General features: G+C 49.3%; 1 protein-coding gene and 1 long non-coding RNA gene across 2 annotated transcripts in view; one reads left to right on the top strand and one right to left on the bottom strand.

Annotated features, from left to right (window-relative positions):
* The window catches only part of wb (wing blister), a 399,222-nt gene that overhangs the window by 299,015 nt on the left and 84,878 nt on the right, over nt 1-15,329 (bottom strand). The gene's annotated exons all lie outside the window — the stretch shown is intronic.
* Nucleotides 9,288-15,329, top strand: part of LOC142771644 (uncharacterized) — a 65,238-nt gene continuing 59,196 nt past the window's right edge. Inside the window, exon 1 of the long non-coding RNA XR_012886041.1 lies at nt 9,288-10,221. This is a non-coding gene — a long non-coding RNA (uncharacterized LOC142771644). The remainder of the gene's footprint in view (nt 10,222-15,329) is intronic.

Genomic DNA, 15,329 nt, shown 5'->3' with positions numbered 1-15,329 from the left:
CATGTGGTCCCCAGCATGAATCTGTGTTGTTGTGAATTTCGTATCCTTGTTTACCGAAACGCTGACGCGTCGGCGGTGCCTGCTGCTATTGCTGTTGTTTACGACACAATGAAACGCGGGGGAAAAAGAAACAACGTTTTGGGGACAAAGGAAGCGTCGGACGTGGTTTTTTTGGTGAAAAATGCGCGTTTTCCCCATACCGTATACCGTGCACGCGCGCGTCGGGTCACGTGACTGTTACGGACGAACTGCGAGTCGATCCGGTGAGCGAAAGCAGTCGCCCACACACCCCGCGATGCCAGCGCATGACGTCACCATACGGCGTCGCTTAAACTTATTTAGACCGTGTCCTCTCCCACACACGACACCGCGTATTTTGGCTGATTTAGCTGCAGCGTTAGTCGTTAGCCGAACAAACATTTGAAACGCCGACGTTGTTTAACTGCTTTGGAGAGCTGGTCGAGTCAGCAGGAACCTAAGTTACTTTTGAAAAGGGAAAAAGGAAGACATAAGCGCAGTTCCGTTATTGCCTCTCTCTCAATGGAGGACACCTCCACAGTTCTGCGCAGGGGACGGGGGTAAGGAGGGATTAAAAAGGATAGGGAGGAATTAAAGGTTCAGATATAGGGAGAGGAGCAGGAAGAGCGAGAGGCGCAGGGACAACTACATACGGAAGTAAGGAGAAGGTAGGAAAGACGGACACGGTCGCAGAAGTCCGAGGACGGGCAACACTCGGCTAGAGCTCTTGTCGGCGCCAGGAGATGGCGTATAGGGCGAGCCAGTCGGCCAGAGCTGCCCTGTCGTCGAAGATCGCGGGGGCACAACCGGTCGGCACGAAATCCAGTGTTTTATAGCACTTTCCCACTGTTCGTATAATGTTTTTTTTTTAACTTTTGTGACAGCAGTCACAAAAGTCAACTCTACTCGAAATTGCTTCGTTATGTTTCCTCGCTATCAAGGAAACACGGTGCTTGACTGCCAACGCGAATATTTCCCCCAAATTTTCCACACACCAATCGATCGGTTGATCGTAGCCACGCTGTATATACGGTACTCGGTTGCTGCAGACCAGAAGGTCGCGGGTTGGATTTCCGCCGCGGCGATCGCCATTTAGGCGGAGGCGAAATCACAGAGGCTCGTTTACTGCGTGATTGCAGCGCACGTTAAACAACAACAGATCAATATTTCCAGAGCCCTCAAACTATATAAGGCGTCTCTCCTTACCACGTCGTGATTTTGGAGCGTAAAAACACCATACATTACTATTTTTTATTCGAACACATCCCCCAACCTGTAGACAAGCTAACGTCGCGGACCACATCGAACGCGAGTCTGTGATGTTTCCTCACCATTCCCTACTAGCGACGTATTCGGATGCTTACGTAAGCAAGCAAAACATTTCGTACGCAAGCCGCCTTGAACACACTGATCTCAACTCTTATACGCATGACTTGTTGTAGACAATCCGAACCCGAAGGTCGCGGGATCGAATGCCGGCTGTGGCGGCTACATTTTCGATGTAGGAGAACATGTTGAAGGCCCGTGTACTTAGATTCAGGCGCACGTTAAAGGTGTCCAGGTGGTCGAAATTCACGGAGCCCTCCACTTCGGCGTTGCAGTTATGGCACGTTATTATTATTATTATTATTATTATTATTATTATTATTATTATTATTATTATTATTATTATTATTATTATTATTATTATTATTATTATTAATGGACGTACGTGTCCTGTACAAGGCTGTATTGCATGGCCCACGAGCCATTACTCAGTCGCCGCAGAAGGGACACGACTGCGGAGCCATCAATATGGCCATTTTTAAGTCGACACACATTTCAGTAAGCGGGTTGATATAAAGCGATATTAGTCAGATGAACGACGTTTGGCACAGAGAAGCATTTATACATTTATACAGCGCAGTATTGCCAAAAACTAAACCCCCCCCCCTCCCCTAAGAACCCGCGTCCTTTCATCAGCTATGTCCCAGCTTTCCTTATAAAAATCCGTAGACGCAACAAAGCGGCCGAAGATGAGCGAACGTTAAGTAGATAAATTAAAAGACAATAAATAGAAAGGTCCAGCAGCCAGACGCTTAGCCCGATCGGCGCAGAGTTCTTCCGCCGAGCGCGTGAAAAGAAAAAAGAGGATAACATTTGCGAGACAAACCTCTCCCTCCACTGTACCACGCCCGTACCTTCGCGAATTTGATTGCTCTTCGCTAAACGCAAAGTAGAAGATGAAAAAGAAGACTGCAGAAACAAAAGAAAGACAAACCAAGAAACGAACGGTCAAAGAAGGCCCTCCGGGCGCTTCTTACAGAGACCACCCCCTTCCCCAATTTGCTTCCTCCGCGTCAGAATGAAAGAGGGCAAGCTTAGGCTATAACACCCCCATCTCTTTCTATACCCCCTCCCTCCAAGCGAATCACAGAGCGTAGGCCTAAAACGGCTGCAGTTCTTGTCGGAGGAATCACGGTGTGAAGGTGGCTGCTAGCAACGGCAAAATCAATCGAGAGAGAGAAAGATTGCGTAAGAGAGGAGGGCACACACACATTCGCAGTGGTATTGGCGAAGCGGAGAGGACGGAGTCTTCAGGCTTGAATCGGCTGCAGTGCACGGAGAGAGGGGGGTGTACATAGGAGGAGAGGTGGATGCGGTGGTAGGTGGGGTACCTACAAGAGAGCGTTGACCGCCGAAGAACACCCCCCCGGGGCGAAGGAGAGAAGAGGGTGCGACCTGGGAGGCTCTCCACTCCCTGGCTCGGTCGCCGTCGCTAAAAAACCCCGCCGTGCACCAAGGCGTCGTATGAGCGTGCAAGTCAACTCTTGTCGCTACGCGGCAGACGTGGAAGATGAAAGATGGCGACGATGATTAACTCCGTGACGAGACAGTAGATATATTTTATTTTAATTTTCGGCCTTTACACGCTGTGACGCAACCGTGGTGTTATTTTTTTTCCCTTACATTAAGCTGTTAACGCGGAACAGGCAGGGTCGTCGAACAAGACGACCCAAAACGTCTCGGCGTCACGCGAACGCTGCATCAACGCGTATTAGAGTGTACACTGTAACACAGGCCGGAGGTAACACACACATATAACCGACACGTAATGAACTTTGGTTGTTATGTGAGCCACTAACCGGTTTCATACATCTTCATTGTCCACATTAGAAACACAAGAACAAAAGCGATTTCGGCGTACTTTTTCAGTTGCACATACTTCTTCGCAGGAAGTTACAGTATATGATCCAATCATAGACGTCGAAACAGAGAAGTGGATGGGGGGGGGGGGAAGGTAAAGTGCCCGACCCTCCCGCTTCATCATTTAGGAAGGGCGCCGTGTATGGCGAATACGTTCACACGGCTGTCATTGTTTTAAAGCAGGGTCTCAAACTACAGTATAAGGTGACCTCAAAGGACGTCTCACGAAAAAAAAAAAACAAACTAAAGAAGGATGCCTAAGACGACTGTTGTCCGTGTATCTTGTCCGAACCGAGTATTCCTAACAACGATAGGCGAGAAAAGCGTGCGAGCGTCACCTATAGCAATGTCACAAAGTGTCACAAAGTCATTGATTAGCTAGTAAATAACTAGTTAATTAACTAGTAGATTATTCTAACTAGTATATCGCGAGCGGGTCGCACGCGGAGGGACTGCGGGCCCGCATGCTTGAGGCACACGTTTGAAAAAAAAAAAAAGCAGGGTGATGGTCACGCACATTTCTGACAAAAACGGCGGCTCGGGGACCTTGCATCGCTAGAAGTGTTTGCAGGAAAGTGTAAACTGAAGGGCTCGTTTTCTCCGTTAGACACAGTATTAACGAGGATAAATTAATGGACGATGATGCCTGGGAAAAGTATAGGAATTCGAAGGTCACAGCTTCGGATCCTGTCGGTGGCAAGCTATGTTTCCGTGTACACTTTTTCTTTGTTCACGTTTACATTGCAGTTGCTTGTACATAGTAACAACCAATACACTTTCCCTGGCATGATTTTCTGTTGGTTCTCATTAAGAATTGCTTACGCATCTCCTTTACCTAAAGCAAACGAAAAAAAAAAAAATGTCAGGTATCAACGCCTGACAGTTGTGAAAAAGCCCGCCATCGCTTCATTTGAAATTTTGCATCCATTCGCGAGGCTTGTTTACTACTGCCATAGTCCTTGAATACAAATAAGTATTGAAGGACTATGCTACTGCCGAATACGAAGCGAGGGGCGGGGTAGGGGTTGCCAGCCGGTGCAGACAGAACACAGGAGGAAACGACGACCAAGCTATGGAAAGGAATTCTTCGAATTTATAACTACAATTTTCACACCGACATTCATGAAATAATGAATGCCTCGATGCACCTCGTATTCTGCGCATGTTGTGATGTAGGCTGCCAGTACCTATATATACACTTTTCACCCAGTTTTTTCCAATAAACAACAGTTGTGAGTCGGCGCCGTCTTTCTCTTTTGCTCCTTCCCTGTCCTGTATTTTTTTTTCTGGTGTTGCGCTGTAAATAAGGTCACGATGGATCCTAACCAACTGGCCCAACTAACCGTCTTACTACAATTCATGAAATAGTCAGCTTTTTTTTTTTTTTTTTTTTTTACAAACGGTGTGGACGTACTCAGCGAGCGCTCGCAAGTGTGCAAATTTCGACTCGCAAATCAGCAAATAGTCTCCTCGGTTTAGTTTATTAGTCACGGAGAATTATATTGCGGGAATTAAAATATGTTGCGGTGGCTTCGAGATAAATTCGACACCCCAAGCTCATGGTAGTCGGCAGGATTTTCTCTTGGGGGGGTTGCAAACCAGTGATGCACAGCGGCCGAGGGAGGGGGACAGCAGTGGTGCAACCTGGGCGAGGGCAACGTCTGGTGAGGCTTGAAGGGGACAAGTGTAAGACGATGGATGCATGAATGCTGTGAGCGTCCCCCTTTTAGCGGGGCGGTGACATGTATGCCACCAGGCTCGCAAGAAAAAAAAAAACGAAAAATATCTTTTTATGATGGCCTCCTAATGCCTTACCTACTTCTCGTAATAAGTCGATCTTAATAAAACAAAGAAAAATTTAAGTTTGTTCTATCTCTGCTTCAGCAGACAGAATGACCTCACTTTACCACCATTTCTGTCATTTATCTCTACTTCTCTGCCACCAGTACTCAACTAACCGTCCCTTACTCGCTTCTATCACGGTCGTGTTCAGCTTTCCATGTTTGTCCCTGAAATCCAGAGCCTCGTGTAGGTTTGTGCCCCTTTTTGCAGCCCCCTGGTAACAACGCCCATACTTGAGCTTCAGGTGCGCAGCCAGAAATTTCTTTCGAACATAGCTCACGCGAGCTCGTGCATGCCTTGGTATGTACGAACACTGTATGGTATGTGCACAGAAAGAAGGATCCCCTCCCCCCGCCTATCCTGTCTAGGCCTTTGTACGGAAACACAGAAGCTGACCACTGAGGCTCGGCCGCGCATTTTTGAGGGGTGACACATGTTGACAACAGCCCAGAAACCTACTGTGGATGCACGCAGGGCACCTTCGTTGACAAGGTACCCTGCACATGAAATTACAAAAAGGAAATCGAGGAGCAGATCCCGCCTCCCCCTGGCTATGCCAGTGATGTGATGTGATTTCTAATTACCTTCTTAGCAAAAAAAGCTCCTAGCCATTAGTTATTAATAAAAAGGCGACATCAAATCCCAGTGATGCTACTACACACGGTGTGCATTGACGTCACCGTGGTTGACATCTCTGGGTACCAGCTTGTTGAGACGCGCTGCGCAAACTGTGGAGTCGAACGCTCGGAGTAAATGTGGTGGGGGCAGTAGTGGTTAGAAGAGTAGCAAGGACCTAATTTCTGCAGCCTGGTGGGGAACACGGCGCAATGCCTGGGAGTAAAGGCCTCCTGACCATATGCACGCGTTGTATCGCGCAGGGCTTTCTGACCGCTCTCTCCCCCTATTCTCTCTCCCTTATAGAGAGAGAGGGCGCGTTGCGAAGCTGCGCGCCAATGCTTTCCACAGGAAGACGGCGCGACGTTGTGCGAAATTCCAGGCGCAGACGTGTGGTCAGGCCTTTACGAAACTGTCGCGTCAGATTAGTTCCACTGCTTTTTATTTATTTTTTTTCCTATCGCAACCCCTTCGCACGGCTGGGCAGCAGAACGAAGCGGAGTTAAGTGGGTGGGGGTGGGGGGTGGGGGGTGCACGAAAGAACGCTGGGACGGTAGCACCACTTTTCCCTCTGACTGACCGCTCTCTAATTAGAAAAAGGTCACGGTGGCCGCCATGTTTGGGTATCCAACGCAGAGAACCGGTCTGCGACGCCACGTGAACTCTATTACGAATTAAGCGAGTCAATACGGTATATGACAAAAAAAAAAAAAAAACGCGTCAGATAAGTACGGCATAGACGTCACACGAACTGAAACTTTTTTTTTCATTTATTCTTGCTATGTGACAATGGACAGTTTGCAATAATCTGCAACTCGACCTTCCTGTAAGGTTTGTTTTCCAACCCAAAAACTCTCGTTCCCAGACTGCTTTTCTCGCTCATTGTCGTTTTCACCTCTCCGAATTCCAGTGAAGCCACGCGAATACAACAAAACGTCTTTTACCCAAACACCTGCCATGGGGGGTTGTCCCACTTTGTACGTACCCTTAGCCATCGCATGGCGAATTGCATAGAACCTGTCGTTCGCGAGGAAAAGAGCGAAATTCCGACCAAAATTTGGTTGGTGTTTTTTTTTTTTTTCTATTCCATCAGTTTCCAACCCCACCAGGCTGACTTCTGCCGAATGTTCACAAATGATCGAAATCTACGGAGCCCTCCACTATGGCGTGTCTCAATCATATCGCGCTTTTGGGACGTATAACCCCGCATATTATAATATTATTCGCTCGTGACGCTCCAGATGCTGAAGTACTAAAATAAAAAAAAAGAAGCAAGTCACGCTTTAACGCGTTTAATATACAATGCCCGGTTCGAGGAACAGCAATCCCAATGGCCCCGCCGGCAACATTCGCTCGGGTTGAGAGAGCAGGTTGTATTCAGGAATCTGCGGCATGCTCTGCAGGGCTGCCGGGAGTATGGCGTTATGACACGGATGGCGGGCCGCGAAAGTGTATACATTTGCGAGACGTCCGCTGCGGCATTCGAAGGTGTATACATTTCCATGACTTGGTGTCTACTTTACGGCGGGGCATTGACATGCGTCACATGCTTGGCGCGAGCTCGTCCCTTAACGTTCTTGTCTTCCGACAGGTAGCGTACATCACACGTTCCGCTGTTGAACACGCACACCTGAGCAAGTTCAAGGTCGCGGCCGCATACCGACGATTGAACACCGAATGTGACCGTATGTGGGGTTTCAGTATAGCGTTAGGGCCGTGCTCCAAAGAGCGCCATGAACGACGATGTCTAGAATGACCGTGTCAGTTATTTAAGGTGATATAATCAGGATGATTGATTTGATTGATATGTGGGGTTTAACGTCCCAAAACCACTCTATGATTATGAGAGACGCCGTAGTGGAGGGCTCCGGAAATTTAGACCACCTTGGGTTCTTTAACGTGCACCCATATCTGAGCACACGGGCCTACAACATTTCCGCCTCCATCGGAAATGCAGCCGCCGCAGCCGGGATTCGAACCCGCGCACTGCGGGTCAGCAGCCGAGTACCTTAGCCACTAGACCACCGCGGCGGGGCTATGATCAGGATGTGAACTATAATATGACTACGCGGACGTAAATGGGTCCTTACTTCTCGCCCTGTGGCGGGTAAAACGTATGGGTATCAAAATGACGAGGCTGACGCGAAATGTGTGTAGCGGGAACGGGAAATCCGAATGTGAACGAAAGAAGTCCTCCTGTTCCTCTATACATTGGGATAAGAATCTATAAATATGCTGAACAAGGAGTGATTTTAGAAGCTGAGTTTACTCTGCCGTACAAATAACCTAGCAAATTCGCAGCTCAGCAAGATGGAAAACTGGGCTAGTTGGTGAGCATTCATCGTGGTTAACAGCGCGAAACACCCGGACAGAAGCGATAGAAGGACACGGTACAGCGCTGACTTTCAACTGAAATTTTTATTGAAAACACAAGAATATATCGCAGCTCAGGAAGTGCTGATAAGATGTTTTGATTTGACGTTAAAGTCAAGTTTCACATGGCGCACCTACTGATATCAATATTATCGCGACGTCCGACTAGAGTATCAAACCTGGCGGCTTAACGCGCCGGTATACGGCTATAGTTTCCATGGCATAAAGTATCAAAACACTTAACATTGCTGCTCGTGCATCCCCAACGTGAATAAGTGAATAACGGAGTGACCATGGCAACGTCCCAGTTTCTTGCACGAGCAAAAAATTCGTACCGCCATGTGACGAGAGGGTACGAAGACAAGCAATACTATAGTTTTCTTCGAATATGATGTATCTTCTTTTCACACTGCATTCACGCTTACCTGTACGTTTTCTTTGCTTTTGAAGCTTTCATTCGGCGAGAACAAACAAACGTTATTCTGTGTCCCTACCTCGCTCTCCCCACCCCTAATGAGGACTCTCATCGACTATGAGGCAATGTTTTGAACTAAGGCCAAAACCTGGAATTGTTGCGAAACACTTTGGCTCGTGGGCTGTTGAATCGAAATTGCGTAGAATATGCTATGCGCTGAATTGCCGAACACGCTTACAAGATACTTGAACTCGTTAACTTGAGGCCATATCGATGGTCAAATCAACTTTAATGGTTAACTCAGAAAACGTGGCCGTTTGGTTCATCAAACAAATGAAGAAAAAATAGCTTGCGGTGGCAAAGCGATCGGCCTTGTCAAGGTGAATGCCTTTCCGCACCGCCACGGTGTCGCGTCAAAGGCGACCCTGACAAACCAAGAGAAAAATACGCGTCGTACTCCCAATTAAACCCAACGACCGGGAGAACGCCCCGAAACGTCACTCCACAACAAAACCCAATCGAAGAAACACGTCGCAATCGAGCAACTCATTCAGTCAGCTATACACAGGTACACAAGGCTTGGTAATGAAATAGGAGCGAGGAGGAAAGTTTCGTTCGCCGGGGAAGGAGAAGCTAATAACTCGACGGATGAAAATTAAAAAAAAAAGGCAGGTAGTGACTTGGATTGGAGCAGGAACTGAACATAAAATGAACAAGAATGCAAGAGCGATGCAGCGTGGGCTCTTAACCGACGAAAGGTTGCAGTCGGTTCGCTGGATGGGGGGGGGGGGGAAGTAGGGGGGGCGATTGGCGGCGGGAGGAGGGTGGGGTGGGGGGGGGGGGGAGTCGATAGCGACGTGTAGGCACGCAAATTTCCCGCGAAGAACATCGGCGGTAGTGATAAGGACGGCTGATGCCCTGAGAGGTAAAAGAGACAAGGAGGGAGGTGAAGCGGGAAGAGACGATTGAGGAAGAGATTGATCAGAAAATGAAAAGAAAAAGAAACGAACGAGAGACGCGAGCGAAGAGGAAGAAGTAAGGAGTAAGATCAGCATCTCCCCTCCTCTCCTGATACACTGCTACGGAGGCCTGCTTCTCCGTCCACAGATTCACGAGTGTGATTCAAGAAAGGGTTAGGGAAAGGGTTGTAGGAAGATGCAGCCGCTTCGCATCTCCGTCGGTGTCTGAGAAGAGGATGAAGTCAGGGGAGGAGGGCTTCCAAAGCTGCGAGCCGCTTTACTCTCCTCCTTCTAGTCAATCACTCTCCCTCTTTCATCCTTTCAGCCAGCGGCGGCTCCAAAGGGGGGTGGTGGGGGGGTGACATCGCGAACTAGCCAAAGGAGGGAGGAAAGAGCGGAAGGGGGTTTGATCGTAGCACCGCCCTTGCATCGCCCACGTGGTGCCACGGCGCGGGAAAGGGCGAAGAAAGTGGGGGGGGAGAGAATCGCCACTGGCCTCCGTGGTGTTGCTGCCGTGCAGACTCGGTGACCGGTGTACACGGCGGCGCTGGCCGATTTCGCCCAAGCAGGTACGCCGGCATACCCTGAGAAGCGCGCAGCACCGCACCACATCTTCGTCGGCGTGTGTACGTGACGCTTGGCGCGAGGATCTGTTCGTTTCTCTCTCTGTGGGTGACTAACGTTGAAGTAGTGATCGTCTGCGACTCGGAAGGACGTACTAAAAGGGAACATCCAAGCCGAAGAAGACTGCGCGATCACTTGTGGTTCGATTTTGGGCCGAGCTACCGGAGGGGGCTTACCTGTACCCACGAGGTAAGCTGTGTGCCGGGGGTGGGGTGGCGGTTAAAGCAGTTATTGAGTGACTGCCACGCTTGAACCCCGAGAGCTGTCGCATCGCTGTGCTGCACGCGGTTTTCGAGTCACTCGCGAGGGGCCAGAGGCCACGCTTCCGTGGCCCAAGCTCCTTGCCGTGACCGCTGCCAATGCTTTGGCGCGCCGCTGCTTGCCGCCGGCAAGGGGTCGCCGGGCCGAGCCGGGCCCGCGCCGTGGCGGATCGTAAGGGCCTGCAGCGTCCAGTGATCGCCGCCTCGACCAAGGTGTCGCCGCCGGGCTCTGCTTTGCCAGCACCGCGGAGCTTGCTCGCTGCCGCTACTGCACCACGCTTGTACTCAGGTGGGTCGGCTATACACCCGCCAGCTTCTGCCCGATGCCGCGTACCTGCCAACTTCTGAGACTTTTTTTTATCCCCCGTAATATTGACGAACTCGGGTATCGTTCTAGATTTTACGAATGTCCCTTTCAAATTGAGCAATGAGCAAAGTCTGTTTTGCATGAAACAGAGGAACGAGGAAGTTATTTGTAGTGGTGATGAGGGTATACACTGGAGTGGTAATTTGAGCGAGCTCACCATCTAGAAACGTTATTACACGAAGTGAAACAGGCAACAGCAATGTCCAAAAAGCGAGTGATGTTTAAAATAAAAAACTATACCCTTTGTTCTCCTGAGGTTAAACATCGTTTGACGGCCAATCGTCACTGTGTGTGTGTGTGTGTGTCGTAACAAAAGCGTTCCTAAGAGAGAAAGAAAAACAGGCCCATACCCATTACTTCCCGCACTCCCTTTCTCATGACTACAAAAGGGGTTACGAGTTTTTAAAAAAAAATATTCACAGGTTGGCAGGTATGCTGCTGCTTCTTGCCAGCACTGCTACACTGTAACAAGATGAAGTTCTTAAAACAAAGAGAATCGAAATTTCTCCGAAATCTGTCACGCTACCATTGCTGCTTTTCGCTGCTTTGTTCTGAGTCAACGCTGCTTGCTGCTCTTTTTCACTGCCTTACTTTTTTTTACCATTTAGACAGTTATGCATTGATGTGCTGCTGCCATTTTGTTACGCTGTAGCACATTGATAAGTTGCGCTTTATATCTGTGTCTATTTATATCTACAGTGTGCATAGCGTAAGCTACACTTTGTGAACTGGCAAAACAGCTTGCGGACTCCCTTACATTGTCGGCACTGTAGTGTTTGTCAAGAGCTATTTGGGAATGCCGCGTGTACAGTTCAAAAATCACGGAACGCCGACCGAACCCTATAACAATGAATGACAGAACAGGCGATGCTTAACGCTGTCACCACTGTACGTTGCTCAGATCATTTTGGAGCGGGCTATAAACATTCAACACCACGACTACTTTCAACGACGACTCGACTCCGGTCATAAATATGCATTTCTTACAACACACCTTTTAGATGGGTAGAAATGACGTCACTAAAAGCGTCGTGTTGGATCATCAGCAAGGGGTCGCCGTGACGTTTGCGATGTCACATTAATGCCGCCAAGGCATCATCATCACACGCAGCCTGACGCAAGTTCTTTTGTTATGAACTCGTTCCTGCCACGTCGTGATCACATTGGAAAGCAGGTTAGTCGCGACTTGCTCGTCATTGAAGCCGCTATCGTGGAGTGTTGGCGGTAGTGATTCTGGCGGGAAACGAACAAAAAAAAAAACGATTCCCGGAATTTTTTCGTCCCTCAGACGCCCGGATTTGTCTCGGTTCACGCGGTCAGGAGCAAAGTTGAGAGGGGATATGGGCGCGATAATTGGTTGGAGTACGGTGGTCTTTCGCAGACGTATTTCTGCGTCCAGAAAAGAGAAACACATGGGCTCCTCGGAGAGGGTCTTCAGCGTGCCGGTTCACTGCCCACCGTTGACCACGTGCTTTTGTTTACGGGGTCGCCGACGAGCGCTGTCAGAGCTGGATGGGAAGCGTAGCCAACTTGATCCAGCCGTGTTTCCGCCCGTGGCACGCAGATGCCTATAGAGTCAGCTATATAGACGCGCGTCGAAAAACAAGCATTGTTTGACCGACGGAGGCTAAACATTTCTCAGATGCTACGCGGGAGAATGGGGGTGAATAGGTCTGCTGGGCGCGTGTACAGAAATCCTTGGCGCGCCTTTTGTATTCTCCCGAGAGGTCCGCTGCACCTTTTTTGTAGACTGTCGTGGCCTTGCGGGGCGATCCGGACACCCCACCGGCCGCCTATTTTGTCATTCCAGTGTAGAGGTACGCGAGAACCGCGAAATAACTTCCAAAAAAAAAAAGAAACTTTTGTCACGCCAACAATTCGCGACAGAAAAAAAAAAAAAATGTCCGGGTGCCTTTTTGACCAAAAAAAAAAAAGTAAGTTCTAACCAATTCACTTCGACAACTTCCTTGAATCAACTAATAGTTCTACATTCCACACTTGTCACGGCGTTTCGATTCTCTCACCTCTCTTAACTCGACACCTGCAAGTGCTCGACACCTGCAAAATGTGCCACTGCACGTGTGACGTACTTACCCTACACGTGACCTGACCGCGTCACACGCAAACCGGCCGAGTCGGCTGCGCTTCATCGACAAAAAAAAAAAAAAAAGGCAGCGTCTCCTGCTCCACACGGAAGTGACGTCACCTTTTAAAAACATTTACTTAAAGCTATTTGAATGTATACATTATTACTGTATAATACGTTAAACCTACAAAAACGTTACTAAACAGCTGTTTAACGAGTCAATTTGGTTATATTTGTTGATTAAACACATATCACAAGCGTTTTAAATACAGGGGGCGCCATGGGCATGGCGGCTGCGAAAGGTAACAGTGGCAAAGATGGTAGCTGCGATGTGTGGTGGTGGTAACAGCCTTATTACAAAACTCCGGCAAATTCGTGGCCATATAGGCCGCCCCCGAGGAGGATCGGAGAACCTGTGTGGTCGCTGCCCCATGGGCTTGCTAGATGGTCCACAGTTGATTTTGGGGGTTGGAGCTAGCACGGCCGTCCGCCGTGCCGCAGCTCCATCTATGTGTGTGCGCCGTAAAGTTGATCTGCATGAAGCGCGGGTTATTGTACAGCATTTTTTTTTTTTAAGATTGCAATGCCAAGCGTGGTGTTGTCGAAGGTGAAAGTGTCCTTGCTGCCGTTTGATTGATTGATTTGCAGGGTTTAACGTCCCAAAACCACCATATGATTATGAGAGACGCCGTATAGTGGAGGGCTCCGGAAATTTCGACCACCTGGGGTTGTTTAACGTGAACCCAAATCTGAGCACACGGGCCTGTCCTTGCTGCCGAGTTTTGCTCGTCGCGAAGGGCAAAGTCGACGATGAAATAAATGATTTTGCGCATTTCACGTGTGAATGTCCGGGCGCACGCACATTCACGAAACCCAGGAGCAGCGGCGAAGTGTTCTTATACGAGGCCCGTAATCTCCGAAGGCCTGAGCTATACTGCATTGCAGGCTGTTTTGCCAAGTGCGAACACGTATACGGCCGTTCTCATCCGTTGCTACGTAAATGCTCCCGTGATGTCACAGGCCGTGCGTCACATGCAGACAAACTGTTTTGTACATGTAGACGGGCTAACGCAGTCGGCACTTGCCCTTGGGCATCGTTTATCGAGTGCTGATCGGGTATACGGTGGCACGTCAGTATTTTGAAGCGGCCTGCCGGTTACCTCGGCAGGTGATGACGGTATGCTGAGCGACATAAAAAAAGTTTCCTGTTGCATATTCGGCGCGGCTACGTCGCAGTGCGCCTTCCTGCCGTCAGAACTTTCATAAAGTGTAAAAATCAACATTCCTGACGCGTGTGCAGGAGAAAACCGATGCAGCCGGCTGCATTTCAATTTTGCGTGTTCTCCCGCGTCTCGCCGATGATTCGCAAAACACTTCGTCATAATAAATATAGTCAATTCTGCGAGGGTCATCAAACATCCAATATCAAAGGGTCTGTGGTCAGGACCACCACCAGCAACGCAGCAGGAAGTCCGGCTCACGCGAGGCCGATGAGACAACGCGACATGCCGACTCGGCCGACTAATGTCCAATTCGAACGATTCAAACGAAGCGCCTAACCGGAAAAGTACATGGCGTCACTTCCGTGCGGCGCAGCAGCCGTTTTTGCGTGGAGGTAGCTCGTGCACCACGCGGCGCTGCAGTCTCCGCCTACATGTATCTCGTACCAGGCTCTCGCCCTCTTATGAACATTAGAGAGTTTTAGTACTGCGGAATGGTGCTACGTACGCATCACGCAAGCGCCTTGCGTTACGTGGCGTCGTTTGCCACTAATCGGCTTTTAGTACGCCGTAATACCCGCGTACGTAACCAGCGTGCAGCATGTTGCGCCATCTGGTAGATCAAAATAGAAGCACGTGTTTGTTGACAGCCAATGTGAGCCAATCCAAGTGTTATAGCCATATTTTGAGCCACAGAGCCGGTCGGTGCTTGCCTTCGATGCCGCCATTTTGCAAAACGAAGTCTCGCGCTGTCGCGAACTTGTTCGAGAGCGGCGCGATCACCTGATACGTACGCACGCACGCATCTCATGCGTGCGTACGTTGCGGCTGCGTACGTAATGCGATACGTGCGCGTTGCGGTCTGCGCATGCGCACTACGCAGAACGTGGCGTCGTTACGTACGCAACGCCGCCACGTACGCAGTACTAAAACTCTCTATTATCGCGCGGAGATAGACGGTAAGCGTGTGACATAGTGACAAGCACGCCACAATCGACAACAAGCTCTTCGCGATACAAGCACGACCCAGTTACTGCACGGCGCTTTCGCATACTTCAAATTTCAAAGAAACGCAGAATTGTCGCGCGCTGGTTTTCGTTTCAGAACTGCTACCACGCATGAGCACGCACGCAATCATTTTTTTTCTTATTCCCGTCTTTTTTTTTTCTTCTGGCTTCGCTTCAGTGGTGTGTAGTTCGTGCGAACCGACGCCGTACAAGGTGCTAGCGTGTTTTACGTGCACAAGCAGCCATGCATGATTGGTGGTCAGCGGCTGAGAAGTTGTCGCCCTCATGGCAGACTGCGCGATTTTTTTTTACACAAAAGCGCGTGCTCCGCTTTACAAGGACATGAAAAAAAAAAAA

Source organism: Rhipicephalus microplus, chromosome 9 (genome assembly GCF_043290135.1).
Source record: "Rhipicephalus microplus isolate Deutch F79 chromosome 9, USDA_Rmic, whole genome shotgun sequence".
Taxonomy (NCBI): domain Eukaryota; kingdom Metazoa; phylum Arthropoda; class Arachnida; order Ixodida; family Ixodidae; genus Rhipicephalus; species Rhipicephalus microplus.
The sequence above is the reverse complement of the archived record's forward strand: the minus strand, read 5'-3'. Positions and strand labels throughout refer to the sequence as shown.